General features: G+C 45.3%; 1 pseudogene across 1 annotated transcript in view; it reads right to left on the bottom strand.

Moving 5' to 3' along the window:
• LOC308311022 (hepatocyte growth factor-like) overlaps nucleotides 1-12,768 on the bottom strand; it is a 45,410-nt pseudogene extending 32,642 nt beyond the window's left edge. The window contains exons 1-3 of the transcript XR_013966266.1: nucleotides 12,494-12,768; nucleotides 3,157-3,304; nucleotides 918-1,030 (exon numbers count right to left, since the gene is read on the bottom strand). The product of XR_013966266.1 is annotated as a hepatocyte growth factor-like (transcript). The remainder of the gene's footprint in view (nucleotides 1-917; nucleotides 1,031-3,156; nucleotides 3,305-12,493) is intronic.
• Between the last annotated feature and the right edge of the window lie 233 nt (nucleotides 12,769-13,001).

Here is a 13,001-nt window from a genome sequence, read left to right as displayed (position 1 = left end):
GGTTATAAACACATGATTGTCCATGTTTGGTCCATGTTGTATTTGTATAGACTCATTTGAGTACCTGCAATATATTTCTCCCCATGTATGGTCATTAACACGTTTTAACGCTAAAGATTTGGGAACATCTGACTGTTATTCCCAAAACAGATGACGTCTCCCTGAAGTTAATTTAATGTCACCATACGTAAGGGGAGTTTTCCGCTAATTCTGCAATAAATTCTGAAGTGCTTTAGATTCCGCCGCCTGGACTTGAACAGGCCTCATGTACTCTGACTGTAAACAATGAAGGAGTTGTTTACAGTCCACTCAGTACGCTGGATGTTTGTGTGTTGCATCCCTCGACACCGTAGGGAGGGGAGGGGCGGGGAAGTTGGGCTTTATTGTGTCAACAGAGAAATCCAGGCAGAGGACTCCAGGAATGAGGATACCCGGCCCGGCACCACCATGAACAGAGAGCGCTCTGAACAAACACATCACTGGAACCGCATTTCTTTGAACCAAATGTTTCCTCCAGCCCTGAGAGAACGTTGGAGTTTGCATGTTCTCCCCGTGTCCCCTAGGGTAGGTACCCTCACAAAAAACATGCAGTAATCCTGGTCTCTAAACTGCCTCCCCCTGGCCAGCCGGGGCGCCTGATGGAGGGGAAAGGAACTGGTTGGAATAACGTGTTCCTTCCACGCGCTACGTCCAACCAGGGAAACTCCCCCCTGTCAGGTGTAAAGGAGCAACTTGGACACTCAGGCATGAAGGAAGCATGAGTTAAAGTCCGTTGCTCTCCCCAGGTTGGCGGAGGGTGTGTAGAGCCCAGGATCACATTAGATGATTGGCACAGGGGTGAAAAATGGGTTACAAAATCGTGGGATAAAAAATATATATTAACAAAAAAAAGTCGACAAGCGGCGGAGTTTATATACCTTTACTTTCGTACAGCGTGAAGTTTGCGTCGGGACGGGCCTGGGCTCCGGCGCTGAGGCGGTCGAAGGGAAGCAAGTGGCATTTCCTGCTGTGCCTCTCGAAGTTGAAGGCCCTGTTGGAGGAAGGAGGAGGACAGGAAGTAGTTGAGCGAGATAAACGACAGAAATATGTAAATAGGTTTTTGGGGGAGAAAAGGAGTGAAGGAGGAACGTCCTGAGAGCCGGCCGAGCATTCATGTCTGGTGTTGTGGATATTGTCATCTTGCATCAATCCTTTTTCACTCTTACTCTCGGTATCCTGTTTAAAGATTGTGTAACCCGCTGAGGGTCGTCCATCTGTTACACCACCAGACTAGACCCGCACTGACCTACATATCGACTAGGGTACGCGTGTGACATCATCATCATTATACACCGGAAGGTATGCAGGAATTCTGGAATTCCTGCATCTAAGAGATTTTTAACTTCACATATTGTGAAGGTAAAAAGAAATCTCTTCGAATTCAGAATTCAAAATTCAAGAAATTGACACACACACACTGGACTGGGCTAAACACATGGATTTCCGATATTATTAAAGATGAAATCTAGACTGAAGAAAAATGCTGTATACAAAACGTAAAGCTATACCACCTATAGAAAACCATAAAGAAACCCTAAATTGGAATATACTCAAAAATACACCATTTCTCAGGAGGAGATGACGCCCCTCGTGTCTAATGTCTATGTCTTGTTTATATGAAATTGAGATAAAAGAAATGCAAAATAAAGAGACAGATGAGGAGAGTGTGTGAAACCAAACGAGGGAGAGAGAGCAGAACAGAAAAAATGTCTGACGCTGAGACAAAGTCGGCTTGGATTCCAGTTGAACATTCACACTCAGGGCAGCACTTGAGGTTTTCATCAACACCCAATAAACAGACTGACATCAGTTAAAGAACCGCTCGGCGTCTCGGCGTGAGGTTCCACTGGTATTCGACGTCACGCGGAGCACAGACCGTTTCACACTCGATACAGCAATAAATATTAAAAACGAGTCCCAGTTAATTTCCTGTCGCAGTGTTCGTGAACGTCGGAAGTAAACTTTGTCCACCAGCTCCACTCACTGCACATACTGTCAAGGCTCATACATACTTGTGGAGATTTTTTAAAGGGTTGGAAAACTACACCATTACGTCAGTGGCGGTGATGATCAGCTATCACGGCGGACACAGACCCATCTCTCTGCTTTTACTATCAGACAAGTCGGTATAGCTCACTCCCACAACAACCAAACCCCCAACATACATACCCTCAAGACTTTGAGCCAGTTCAACAAATGGGACAGTGACATTGTAAACCAACCAGCACCACAGGGGTGTGACGGATAGAGATAATATCAGACTGTAACTTTAGAGGAGATATACTCTTCCATAAAGGAGTATTATTAAATGTTTATCTCTTAATTTCCCACGACAAATCCTTAAGGACATCACCGCGAGTATGACGGCCTCAACTCTTATCACCGTTTTATGAGATAGGCTATCACGTAAAACGGTGATAGGCCTATATCTCCACAAACTGGAGTATGTATGAGGCCTTAACTCTGCAGTGAGTGGAGCAGTGCGTCTCAACCTTTGGAATAATTTCACGGACCCCCAGATTGATACGCATTAGCAGCAAGAAGGAACCCCATGTTATAAGTAAGCCTGGCCGAGCCATGCATGTGGCCCCATATAGGGCAGGAGCATTCCTCCTGTTTCATGTAGCCTGACGCGGCTTGATGTACAAGTATAGCCTTTTCAGTATTACCCGTATTGCTTCCAAGATCTTCAGACTTCCCAGACTCTCTGATATGAACAATAAGGTCATCGCACGGTTGGCACTTTTGATATCACATAACACTCATCATCCCCTGTATCTATTTTCAGCAAGTGTAAAGACACTCATTACGACGGCATCAAGACCCGCCAAAATACATTTTAGTTGACTAAATCAAATGTAGATTTAGTCAACACTAAGACATTCCAGGTGACTAAAATGTGAGTAAAACTAAATGAAGTTTCAGTCCAAACTAAGACTATGACTAAACTAAAATAGAAATTTGCTGCCAAAAACAACACTGGGTCCATGGGACCCTCAGCCCTCCTTGGGGGGGTTCCAAATGGACCATTACATCATGCCATGCCTGTAACTCTGAGTGTACAAATGGAACCAAACCACTCTCAGAGTTATGGAGGTCTTTGACATTAAAACTCACCTGCAGTTGAAGGACTTCTTCCCCTTCCTACACTTGCGGGCGCAGCGCTCCAGCGAGCAGTTCCGTAGCGGCTTGGAGACGTTGGGACAGGCGGTGCAGCGCAGCTCGAACCCCTCCGTCTTCTCATACTTCTGTAACGTCTGCCGTCCTGCCGGGAAAACAAGAGGAGGAAGGAGTCACGCATGGTCTGGTGTGTGGTGTGGTGTGGTCTGGTGTGGTGTGGTGTGGCGGGAAATAGGCATTGTTTACATCATGAGTAAAGTACACGTAGCCAAGTGGTCCGTGTAAAGCCCAACACACACAGAGTGCGCAGCGATCGCATGGAAAATAGAACAGTGGCGTATCGGAGCGTCAGGCGAGGCGTGAACGCGCGTCGGACGCCGCCGGTGCATGTGGGATAGGTTCATGTGGTGTGTGGAGGGCTTAAGGAGGCAGATTCATGGACAAACAGATAACACGCGGGCAGACGCAGACACACACACACACACACACACACACACACACACACAGACAGACACACACACACACACACACACACACACACACACACACACACACACACACACACACACACACACACACACACACACACACACACACACACACACAGTGTCACACACACACAGACAGACAGACACACACAGACAATTTGACAAATAATGACCATTACTGTCTGTGAGTATCGCAAACTGCTGGTCATATCAGTGCCTTTTTTGGAATATTCAGGGTGCATATTCAGTCATATGCAGTCAAAAAGGTAATCTATTAAAAAAAACAAGAAAAAGGTTCGACCATAATCATCATAGTCCCCAAAAGGGATTCCAGGTTGAAATTGGCTGGATGTATAGTACACACACGTCTAGAACATGTGTCACATGACATGTCATGTGACACATGTGTCACATGACATGTCACAGTCATAGTTGTATGTCATGTATCCCAAGATCCATTTTCTCATGTCTCATTAATACCAACTGAGCAAACAGAGAAAACAACATGTCATCAAACAGCTACCTGTCCAACTTGGTTGCAATGGCGGGTGGTCGCAATGAATTGATGATAGCCAATAAATCAGTGATATGCACACCACAATGCACAAGCATTGGTTATGCACTAGAGAACATTATGAAAATACAATCTTTTATCTCTCTTTATCACTCTTCCATCTATACAGTGGGAGGTGTCTTGGAGAAGCTGAATGAGGAGCACTTATCCTCCTCAAGTGAACAAAACGTTAAGTTCATGTTTCAAGGAACTTCTCTCATCTCCTTCGCTCCGGGTGACAGTTACATAATAATAATAATAATAGTTACATGACAGTTACATGACACCTTCATAGTCACAGAGGACATTGAGGGTAGAGGAGGGGTGTTTGGTGTTTGTTGGTCAAAATGCATTTTTATTTTATTTGAACTGCAATAAAACCAGGAGGGTACATACAGCAGTCTGAGGATAAAACACACCAAAGTCCAAAGACGTATTTTCATTGCGGTTTCATTTCTCACAAGTAATTAACCCATTCTGACCTGAGATCAGATTCATTCATACGAGGTTTCCACTGGACACACACTGGTCTGATTAACCCATTCTGACCGGAGATCAGATTTAAAAAATGTCAGTAATTAAGGCCAATGATTCCACACTAGTTCACTAATCTTTTCAGAGGGACTGCAGGCAGTCGTTTTCACAACATACACCTGTTCCGCTGTTCGCCCCACAGACCCTCCGTTTTATGGAGGAATTTCACAGAGAGGGAAGAAGAGGGGGAAGTCTGCATATAGGATCCCACCTTCCGACAAACCTCTGGGATCCTATGGGAAGACATGTAGCCCCCCCAGGTACCCACAGGTAATTATTCATGGGGGCCACCCACATGAATATCCCACAAACATGTTTTTTACAAATTGGGCACCATATAAAAGGGAAATGGCTTTACAACGGTATAAAATATATTGCCAAGAAAGCATTGTTACGAGAAATGATCTGCGCTCACGCACGCACACACACACACACACACACACACACACACACACACACACACACACACACACACACACACACACACACACACACACACACACACACACACACACACACACACACACACACACACACACACACACACACACACACAGTAAAAACAAGGTAAGCATCTGTGTCATTTTAGATTTTACATCGTTGCTGTAGTGTTGGGTAGAAACCTCTTATTGCTGAGCTTGCTATACTGTACATTTGCTAAACAAAAGTAACAGTTTTGGAGATACGATGTTTCCACCCGACCGAAACGATATTTTCTGAAAACTGGCATTTGTAGAATCATGTCTTTATGAGGCATATTTATTGTTACAGTGGAGTTATGACAAGTTGCCCCCCTGCCAGTATAGAGGGTAGACATTATAGGATAAAGTGGCCAATGTGGCATATATTCTACGTACTGTACGCACCGTATTGTACGTATGTCTATGGTTAAGAGCTGTGGGATGCCTGCAGTTATTAAACTACAGCTCAGGATAGAAAACCATCGCTGCAGAAGAACAGAGAGGTGTGGACAGCTGGTCTACATCAAGATACAGTTCATTCAACACACACCATCATCATGCACGTTCTGGTTAACCCATTCTGACCTGAGATCAGATTCTGAAAATGTTCTTCTACATCCTGACAGTTTTTCATTCTGACCTGAGATCAGATTCTAAAAATGTTCTTCTACATCCTGACAGTTTTCCATTCTGACCTGAGATCAGATTCTGAAAATGTTCTTCTACATCCTGACAGTTTTTCATTCTGACCTGAGATCAGATTCTAAAAATGTCTTCTACATCCTGACAGTTTCCTGACAAAGCTATGTTTCTATGTCAGACCTACAAGCTCATAGCGCGCCACTCGGTGGCGCGCTATGAGCTTGTAGATCTGCTATTTTTCAATAGCTAAAGTATAACATAATGCTAAAATGGGTTGAACACAATACCAATGAACCAGACATGCTGGATGGGCGTTGCTCTGTGCGAGATGGACATCTAGAACCGTGGTTCTCAAACATGTTCGGCTCAGGTTACGCCTGTAAATAACCTTTTCATCCACGGCACCCCGCTGAATTACATTGTTACATTATAGCACCTTTTGTCATATTAACGGTACGACAATAATGTCAATCTTTAAGCCCCGAAGATACTACAGTATCATGTCACGAGGAAAACTGGAGAGAAAATTCGTTTTCATTAGGACAGATAACTTTTATACTTGGCATTTAATTAACGACTTGAACCACAGCATCCCTATTCTGGGGGGAACCAAAAATTGCAAATCTACAAGCTCACAATATACGTGACGCGGTTGTGGATCTGCTATTTAAATTTTTACTGTATAGACTGTAAAAGATTGCACCAAGTACAGTTGACCTCTGTTTTACCGGTGATATTGATGAATTCCATATAAGTATTCTGAGGACTGAGCATTCATGGACTTGCATCAAGGCACCCTAGGGTGTCACGACAGCCACTTTGAGAAGCCCTGATTAAGAACATAATGCCGTAGGAAGCTAATGTACACTAAGGTGGATATTAGATACTAGTGAGGCCTGAAATGTATACCTACTGTATTTGACCTCTTTCTCAGTAACATTCTTTTGCGACCAGAGGTCGCAGTTAACTATGAAACCGTGTGTTTTTGGGGCGGACGCGTGGCGTGCACACGCCGATCTGCCCCAGCAGTACAACCTCCTCCTCCTCCTCACTCTCACGGAGGAGACTGCCTGACACGTGGTGCCGTCGTCTGGGCAGGGAACGCCAGAGGCGCCACCATCAGAGACTATAGCCGGCGAGCAGAATCTGCAACTTCCAGATTTGCAACGCCGTCGTCTAGCTATAGGGTTGGACAACGTTATTTGTGCAGCCGGCGAAAACTAGAGTTCTCAACAGGCCCGAAAATTAAGGGCCTGTTGCCCTACCTGGGCCCTCATCAAACCCATTCAAGACACTTCCCCCAGGGCGCTGCCACCCTGTTCTGACATTCCATATGTTGATCTGACCTCATCGAACCCTGTACACTCGGGGTGCGCACGCTTTTGCCGACACACCGAAGATCCGAAGCGGGGGGACATGCGATGCGATGCGAAAAAGCCATGGTCCGACATGCGCTGCTCCCGTGCTTGCGGTTAGGGTTAGGTTAGGATTGAGGTTTCGGATCAATGGTATGTCGGAACTAAAGCCTGCACCCGTACACTCAAGACACGCTCCTCAGGCGTCTTACTGGTATAATTATGTTACTGAGAAAGAGTAATTGTCAAGAGACAATTACTACTACAGTATGTCTCGTGTTATGTTACATTTTATAGGATATTGTTAGTTGTGGTCACTGTGGTGTATTGTTGTCATATTTTCTGTTTACTTTGTTTTGACAGCTTGTCCCCTTTCAGACTGAAGATAACTTCATTGTCTGTCATAACTCACTAAGTGACAGATTGATTTCGTTGACAGCTATACTAAAGGGAAAACACACCATTTTCTAAACTTTTACTTCTACTTCCACTACATCTATGAGACAAATGTTGTACTTTAACTCCACTGCATTTATATAGGCTATTTGGAAACTTTAGTTACTTTATAGATCTAGAATAATGTTACGAAACATAAGACATTCAGCTCTGTATATTAAAGAAAGATCAGGGCCACACAATCCGTTGAGGGTAAATGGTAAGAAATGGTAAATGGTGCATTTATATAGCGCCTTTATCCAAGGCGCTTTACATAGACTGTGCATTACATTCACCCAGTCACCCCGACACCGATGGCGGTGGAAACCATGCAAGGCACCAACCAGCACATCAGGAGCAATTAGGGGCTCAGTGTCTTGCTCAAGGACACTTCGACACTAACTCTGGGGGAGCCCACAGGGTTCAAACTGGCAACCTTGCGGTTACCATCCAGCCACTCTACCCCTGAGCCACCGCCACCGCCCCAGGGTAGCTACTGGGAGTCAGGGACATAAGTTGGGATTTGATCACCCCCGGCTGGGTCACCTGAGTGAGGGGTATGGTGTTTGCTAGACCCGATCAACCTACAGTATGTTATTTTTGTAATATTTGTTTGTCTTGTGCATTGGGAGGACTGGTGGAATCTCCCCCTAGCCAGCCGGGGCGCCTGATGGAGGGGAAAGGAACTGGTTGGAATAACGTGTTCCTTCCACGCGCTATACGTCCAACCAGGGAAACTCCCCCCTGTCAGGTGTAAAGGAGCAACTTGGACACTCAGGCATGAAGGAAGCATGAGTTCAAGTCCGTTGCTCTCCCCTTGTCCCCCATATATGGGGACTAGGTTGCTCTCCCCTTGTCCCCCATATATGGGGACTAGGTTGGTGGAGGGTGTGTAGAGCCCAGGATCACATTAGATGATCGACACAGGGGTGAAAAAATGGGTTACAAAATCGTGGGATAAAAATATATATTTAGAGGGAGGACTGGTGGAGGAGGCTACGCTATGGCAACAAGCGTGAGGGGGGTCTGAAAGTAACAAGTTGCAGCCATCTGGCATCACGCCGTGTCTTCTGCCTCTACTATACTCAAAAAATAACTTTTATGAATAGTCTGTCAACGGCCACCAGCGAAGGGGCTTGTTTTATTTGTGGGAAAATATGCTTGAAAAGTTTGCACAAGGACGCAAAAAGTTATGGCGTTTGATTTATAATACAGGCCTGTTGTTGAGAGAAGAAGTCATGCCTCCTTTGGAAGTAATACATCAAAAAGGAGAGTTTCGTCATATTGCAAAAGAGAGGCATAACCTCCATATTAACCCATTCTGACCTGAGATCAGATTCATACGAGGTTTCCACTGGACACACACTGGTCTGATTAACCCATTCTGACCTGAGATCAGATTCAAAAAATGTCAGTCGTTCTTCGATTTTTCAAAAATAGCAGACCTACAAGCTCGTAGCGCGCCACTCGGTGGCGCCCTATGAGCTTGTAGATCTGCTATTTTTCAATAGCTAAAGCATAACATGATGCTAACACCAAAATGTGTTCCCGTTCAGAATGGGTTAAAGCATGACATCCATAACAGGTCAGAAATGGGACGATCCCAGCCATATTTCACATACTGTAACCTCAGCGATGCAGAGCATTCATCATACTTCATATTTCACATACTGTAACCTCAGCGTTGCAAAGCATTCATCTTTACCGAGTAGGGGGGGGGGGGGGGGGGGGGAGTGGGGGCATCCTTCACTCAGTGGAACTCTGCTGTATATAAGTTATTTCTGCTGTCTAAATCTACTGGTCACTCAGGGGTCTTCAACTGAAACATACTAGTGGTCACTCAGGGGTCTTCAACTGAAACATACTGGTCAGACGCTTAAACCCTCAATACTTACTAAACTTGGTCTGCTCTTTTTTCCACTCTAAGGACCCCCTAGGGGGCATTGGTGGTTCCCAGACTTTTTCATTTCAAGGACCCCCAAATTGAGACTAATTAGCCCCACGGACCCCCATTTGAAAAGATATGCAAAGGACCCCCCCATAAGAGAAGATCTTTACGGCCTCTAGCAGTGATTCTCAACCCGTTTAATTTCAAGGACCCCCAGTTTGACATGCATTAGTCTACGGACGGACCCCCATTTAATGGCATAAATTTATATCTCTGGGACCCCCAATTTATATTGTAAAATCAATGTTAATTTAACTCTGAGAGTGTACATTGCATGTGCATTTGTACACTCTCTGAGTTACAGACCCATAAGGGTCCATTTGGTTCCAATAACTATCATTTAGCTGGGGACCCCCTTGGAACACCCTCAGGTACCCCTAAGGGTCCCCGGACCCCACTTTGGGAACCCCACTGCCCTAGGGGCTCCCAGTCCGACCCCCTGTTGCAGACCCCTGCTTTTAGGTTGCACGTACGACCCCTGCCCCCCCCCCCCCTCCCTCCCTTTGTAATTGGTGGCAAGTGGGGGGTGTATAAATCACTGAAGAAAATCTCATGCTGGTGAGTTATAGCAACAAGCTCTCGTGCCAAGATCCGACACAAGACGTTGTGTGTGTGTACTTAAGGAGATTGTAAGTTCTGCAGCGGGTCGTAGGGCTCCCCGTGGCTGAAAATGGTTTTTTCGGGGAGGACGCATTATTAAGCCATTCTGGGCGGGAGAACCCCTTTTGGTGTTATAGCATTATGCTATGCTTTAGCTATTGAAAAATAGCAGATCTACAAGCTCATAGCGCGCCACTCGGTGGCGCGCTTGTATATGTCTGCTATTTTTTTTAAACCGTGAAAATGTGCCTCAAATTTGGAATATTTTTTTCAGAACAAACGTTTTTAACTCAAATCTTTGCTTCTGGGGAGGGTCCCTGGAACAACATATTTTCAGATGGGGGGTCTCGGAAGGCCAAATACAGATCATTTTTGGGGGTCCTTGACATGAAATATTGAGTGATATATAGGCCTAGAAACATACTGTAGGTATTTCAGAAAACTGTCAGGATTTAAGACATTTTTTAGAATCTGATCTCAGGTCAAAATGAGTCAAAGAACCACCATTCTTCTGTGCGTTATAGAATGTGATCTCAGGTCAGAATGGGTTAATGTTTGGGCTGCTCTAGGACCACATCTGGCACTCATCACGCTGTTGTTCCAACACTGATGTCTCGCCAGGCCGCTCAATTAGATTCCACTTAGTCTCTTCCTCTAGCCTCTAAAAGTCTGACTCCTATAATCGTTATCTACAAAACATAGAAGAACTTTCGCTTATAGTTTGGGAATATTATTGTTAAATGTAATGTAGCTCTAGTCTGCACTGCACTGCACGGTTGAGGTGCAAGCAGACAGAATATGGGCCCGGTGTTGATTTTAATCCATTTTGAGTGGGAACCCCTTTTGGTGTTAGCATTATGTTATGCTTTAGCTATTGAAAAATAGCAGATCTACAAGCTCATAGCGCGCCACTCGGTGGCGCGCTATGAGCTTGTAGGTCTGCCATTTTTGAAAAATCGAAGAACCACTGACATATAGAAACATAGCTTTTTCAAGAAAACTGTCAGGATGTAGAAGAACATTTTTAGAATCTGGTCTCAGGTCAGAATGGGTTAAGGTGTGTGGGCTTCCTTTGGCCCGTGTGGAAGAAAGGACAGGAGAACTAGAACTATTCTGAATAAAATACTAAAAACATCCCCAAAGTGGCCAAACAGAGCATCAGGTTTGAGGCGCTGCCTCTCTCTCTCTCTCTCTGTCTGGTCTGGACTCTGCATATTAGACATTACATTCTGCAACACGCGCTTCATGCGAGTGAAAAAATGTGGCCCTCCTCAGCTCAGCCTCCAGATGTTAAACTGGTTCCCCTGTTCGTCCTGCCAAAATAACGCGCGCTCATACAATAGCACCCCGGGGCGGGGACAGACAGACAGACGGACGGACGCACGGACAGACGGGACGCGCATATTTAGAAACAGCATCTCTCCATTCACTTGTGTGCCCTGTTGCAGTGTCAAACCGTGCAACTGACCAATTATAATGTTTTAAAGTATATGGAGTTTGGAGCCTGGAGGAGAATAATGTGCCCATGATGACCTAATAACTAATGCTTGACTTAATGCCTGCAGTAGCAGAGGCATTAGTTCCACATATATAGTGTCCATTACCGAAAATGACAATGACCTATATAAACTTTTAATGACAAAGCAGTAACATGAGCAGATGGACTTCAAACAGATGTCTTTTAACCCAGCGGGGCGCTGCAACTTGCTGAACTGAGCGTGTGTGTGTGTGTGTGTGTGTGTGTGTGTGTGTGTGTGTGTGCGTGCACACCTTTCCATATTCTATACTATACGCAGCTGGAGGTACCATGATTACATGATACATGCACGACCAGGGTACATTTAAAATCCTCTATATTGTAGGCTATAGGCACTCAACATATCCGAGATATAGATAAGCTAATAATTGATCATTTTCTATAAAATACCTATAGGCTATTAAGGTTATTAATAGCCACATTTACAGCGTGGTACAACAATTGATATAAGTCAATGCATGGGCCTTTAATCAAAGCCACTGTAACCTGTCACAAAAGTATAGGCTAATCCAAAGCGACTATATGGGTACAACAAAATATGAAATTTAAAATAACAGGTTTAAGGTTTAGATTATAGAGCACAAAGGGCGAGAAGAAGAAATGTGTTTCCCTGCATTTATAGAAGAGACTTAAAAGTCCAACATCTGTCAGTGCACGCCGCTTCGCCTCGGGGTCGGGATGTCAACGCTATATAACGCATTCTATCATGGCAAGCATACACAGTATTTAACCGTAGCCGTTCCACATTACGCACGGTCCGCTGAAACTCTCCGCGTCTTACCTGCGTCCACCACGGAGACCACAACGCACAGCAACACTTTATAAATCCACACGTTTGTCCTCATGGTCGGCGGCGTCCGGCGGGGAGTGTGTATATGATGAGACGAACTGTCCGCTCGGGTGGGTTACGATAAGTCCAAATGGAGAAGCCTCGTCCGTCCGTTCTGCGCACCAAGAGAGAGAGAGAGAGAGAGAGGTTGGTGGTGGTGGTGGTGGGGGGGGTGTCCCCCTTCACGTCCTTGGTTCAACCCCCTTCCGTTCCTCCAGTCTGTCCCCTCTTCCTTTATCACACCGTCCAACTCCCCTCCCCCTGTTTGCCTGTTTGTCGAGCAGATTTTAAACGAGTTTTAACGCACTCTCTCTTTTCTCCCCTCCTCAGCGGCCCCTTGACTCTCTCTCTCTCTCTCTCTCTCTCTCTCGGTGCGTCTGTTAACGTGCGTGCTTATCTAAACAACGGACGGGTGATCGCGATGCCAGACCGGACGCGTGTCACTTCCACAACACACATG

The sequence above is a fragment of the Protomyctophum bolini genome (genome assembly GCF_963924005.1).
Source record: "Protomyctophum bolini genome assembly, chromosome: 23".
In the NCBI taxonomy this organism is placed as follows: Eukaryota; Metazoa; Chordata; class Actinopteri; order Myctophiformes; family Myctophidae; genus Protomyctophum; species Protomyctophum bolini.
The sequence above is the reverse complement of the archived record's forward strand: the minus strand, read 5'-3'. Positions and strand labels throughout refer to the sequence as shown.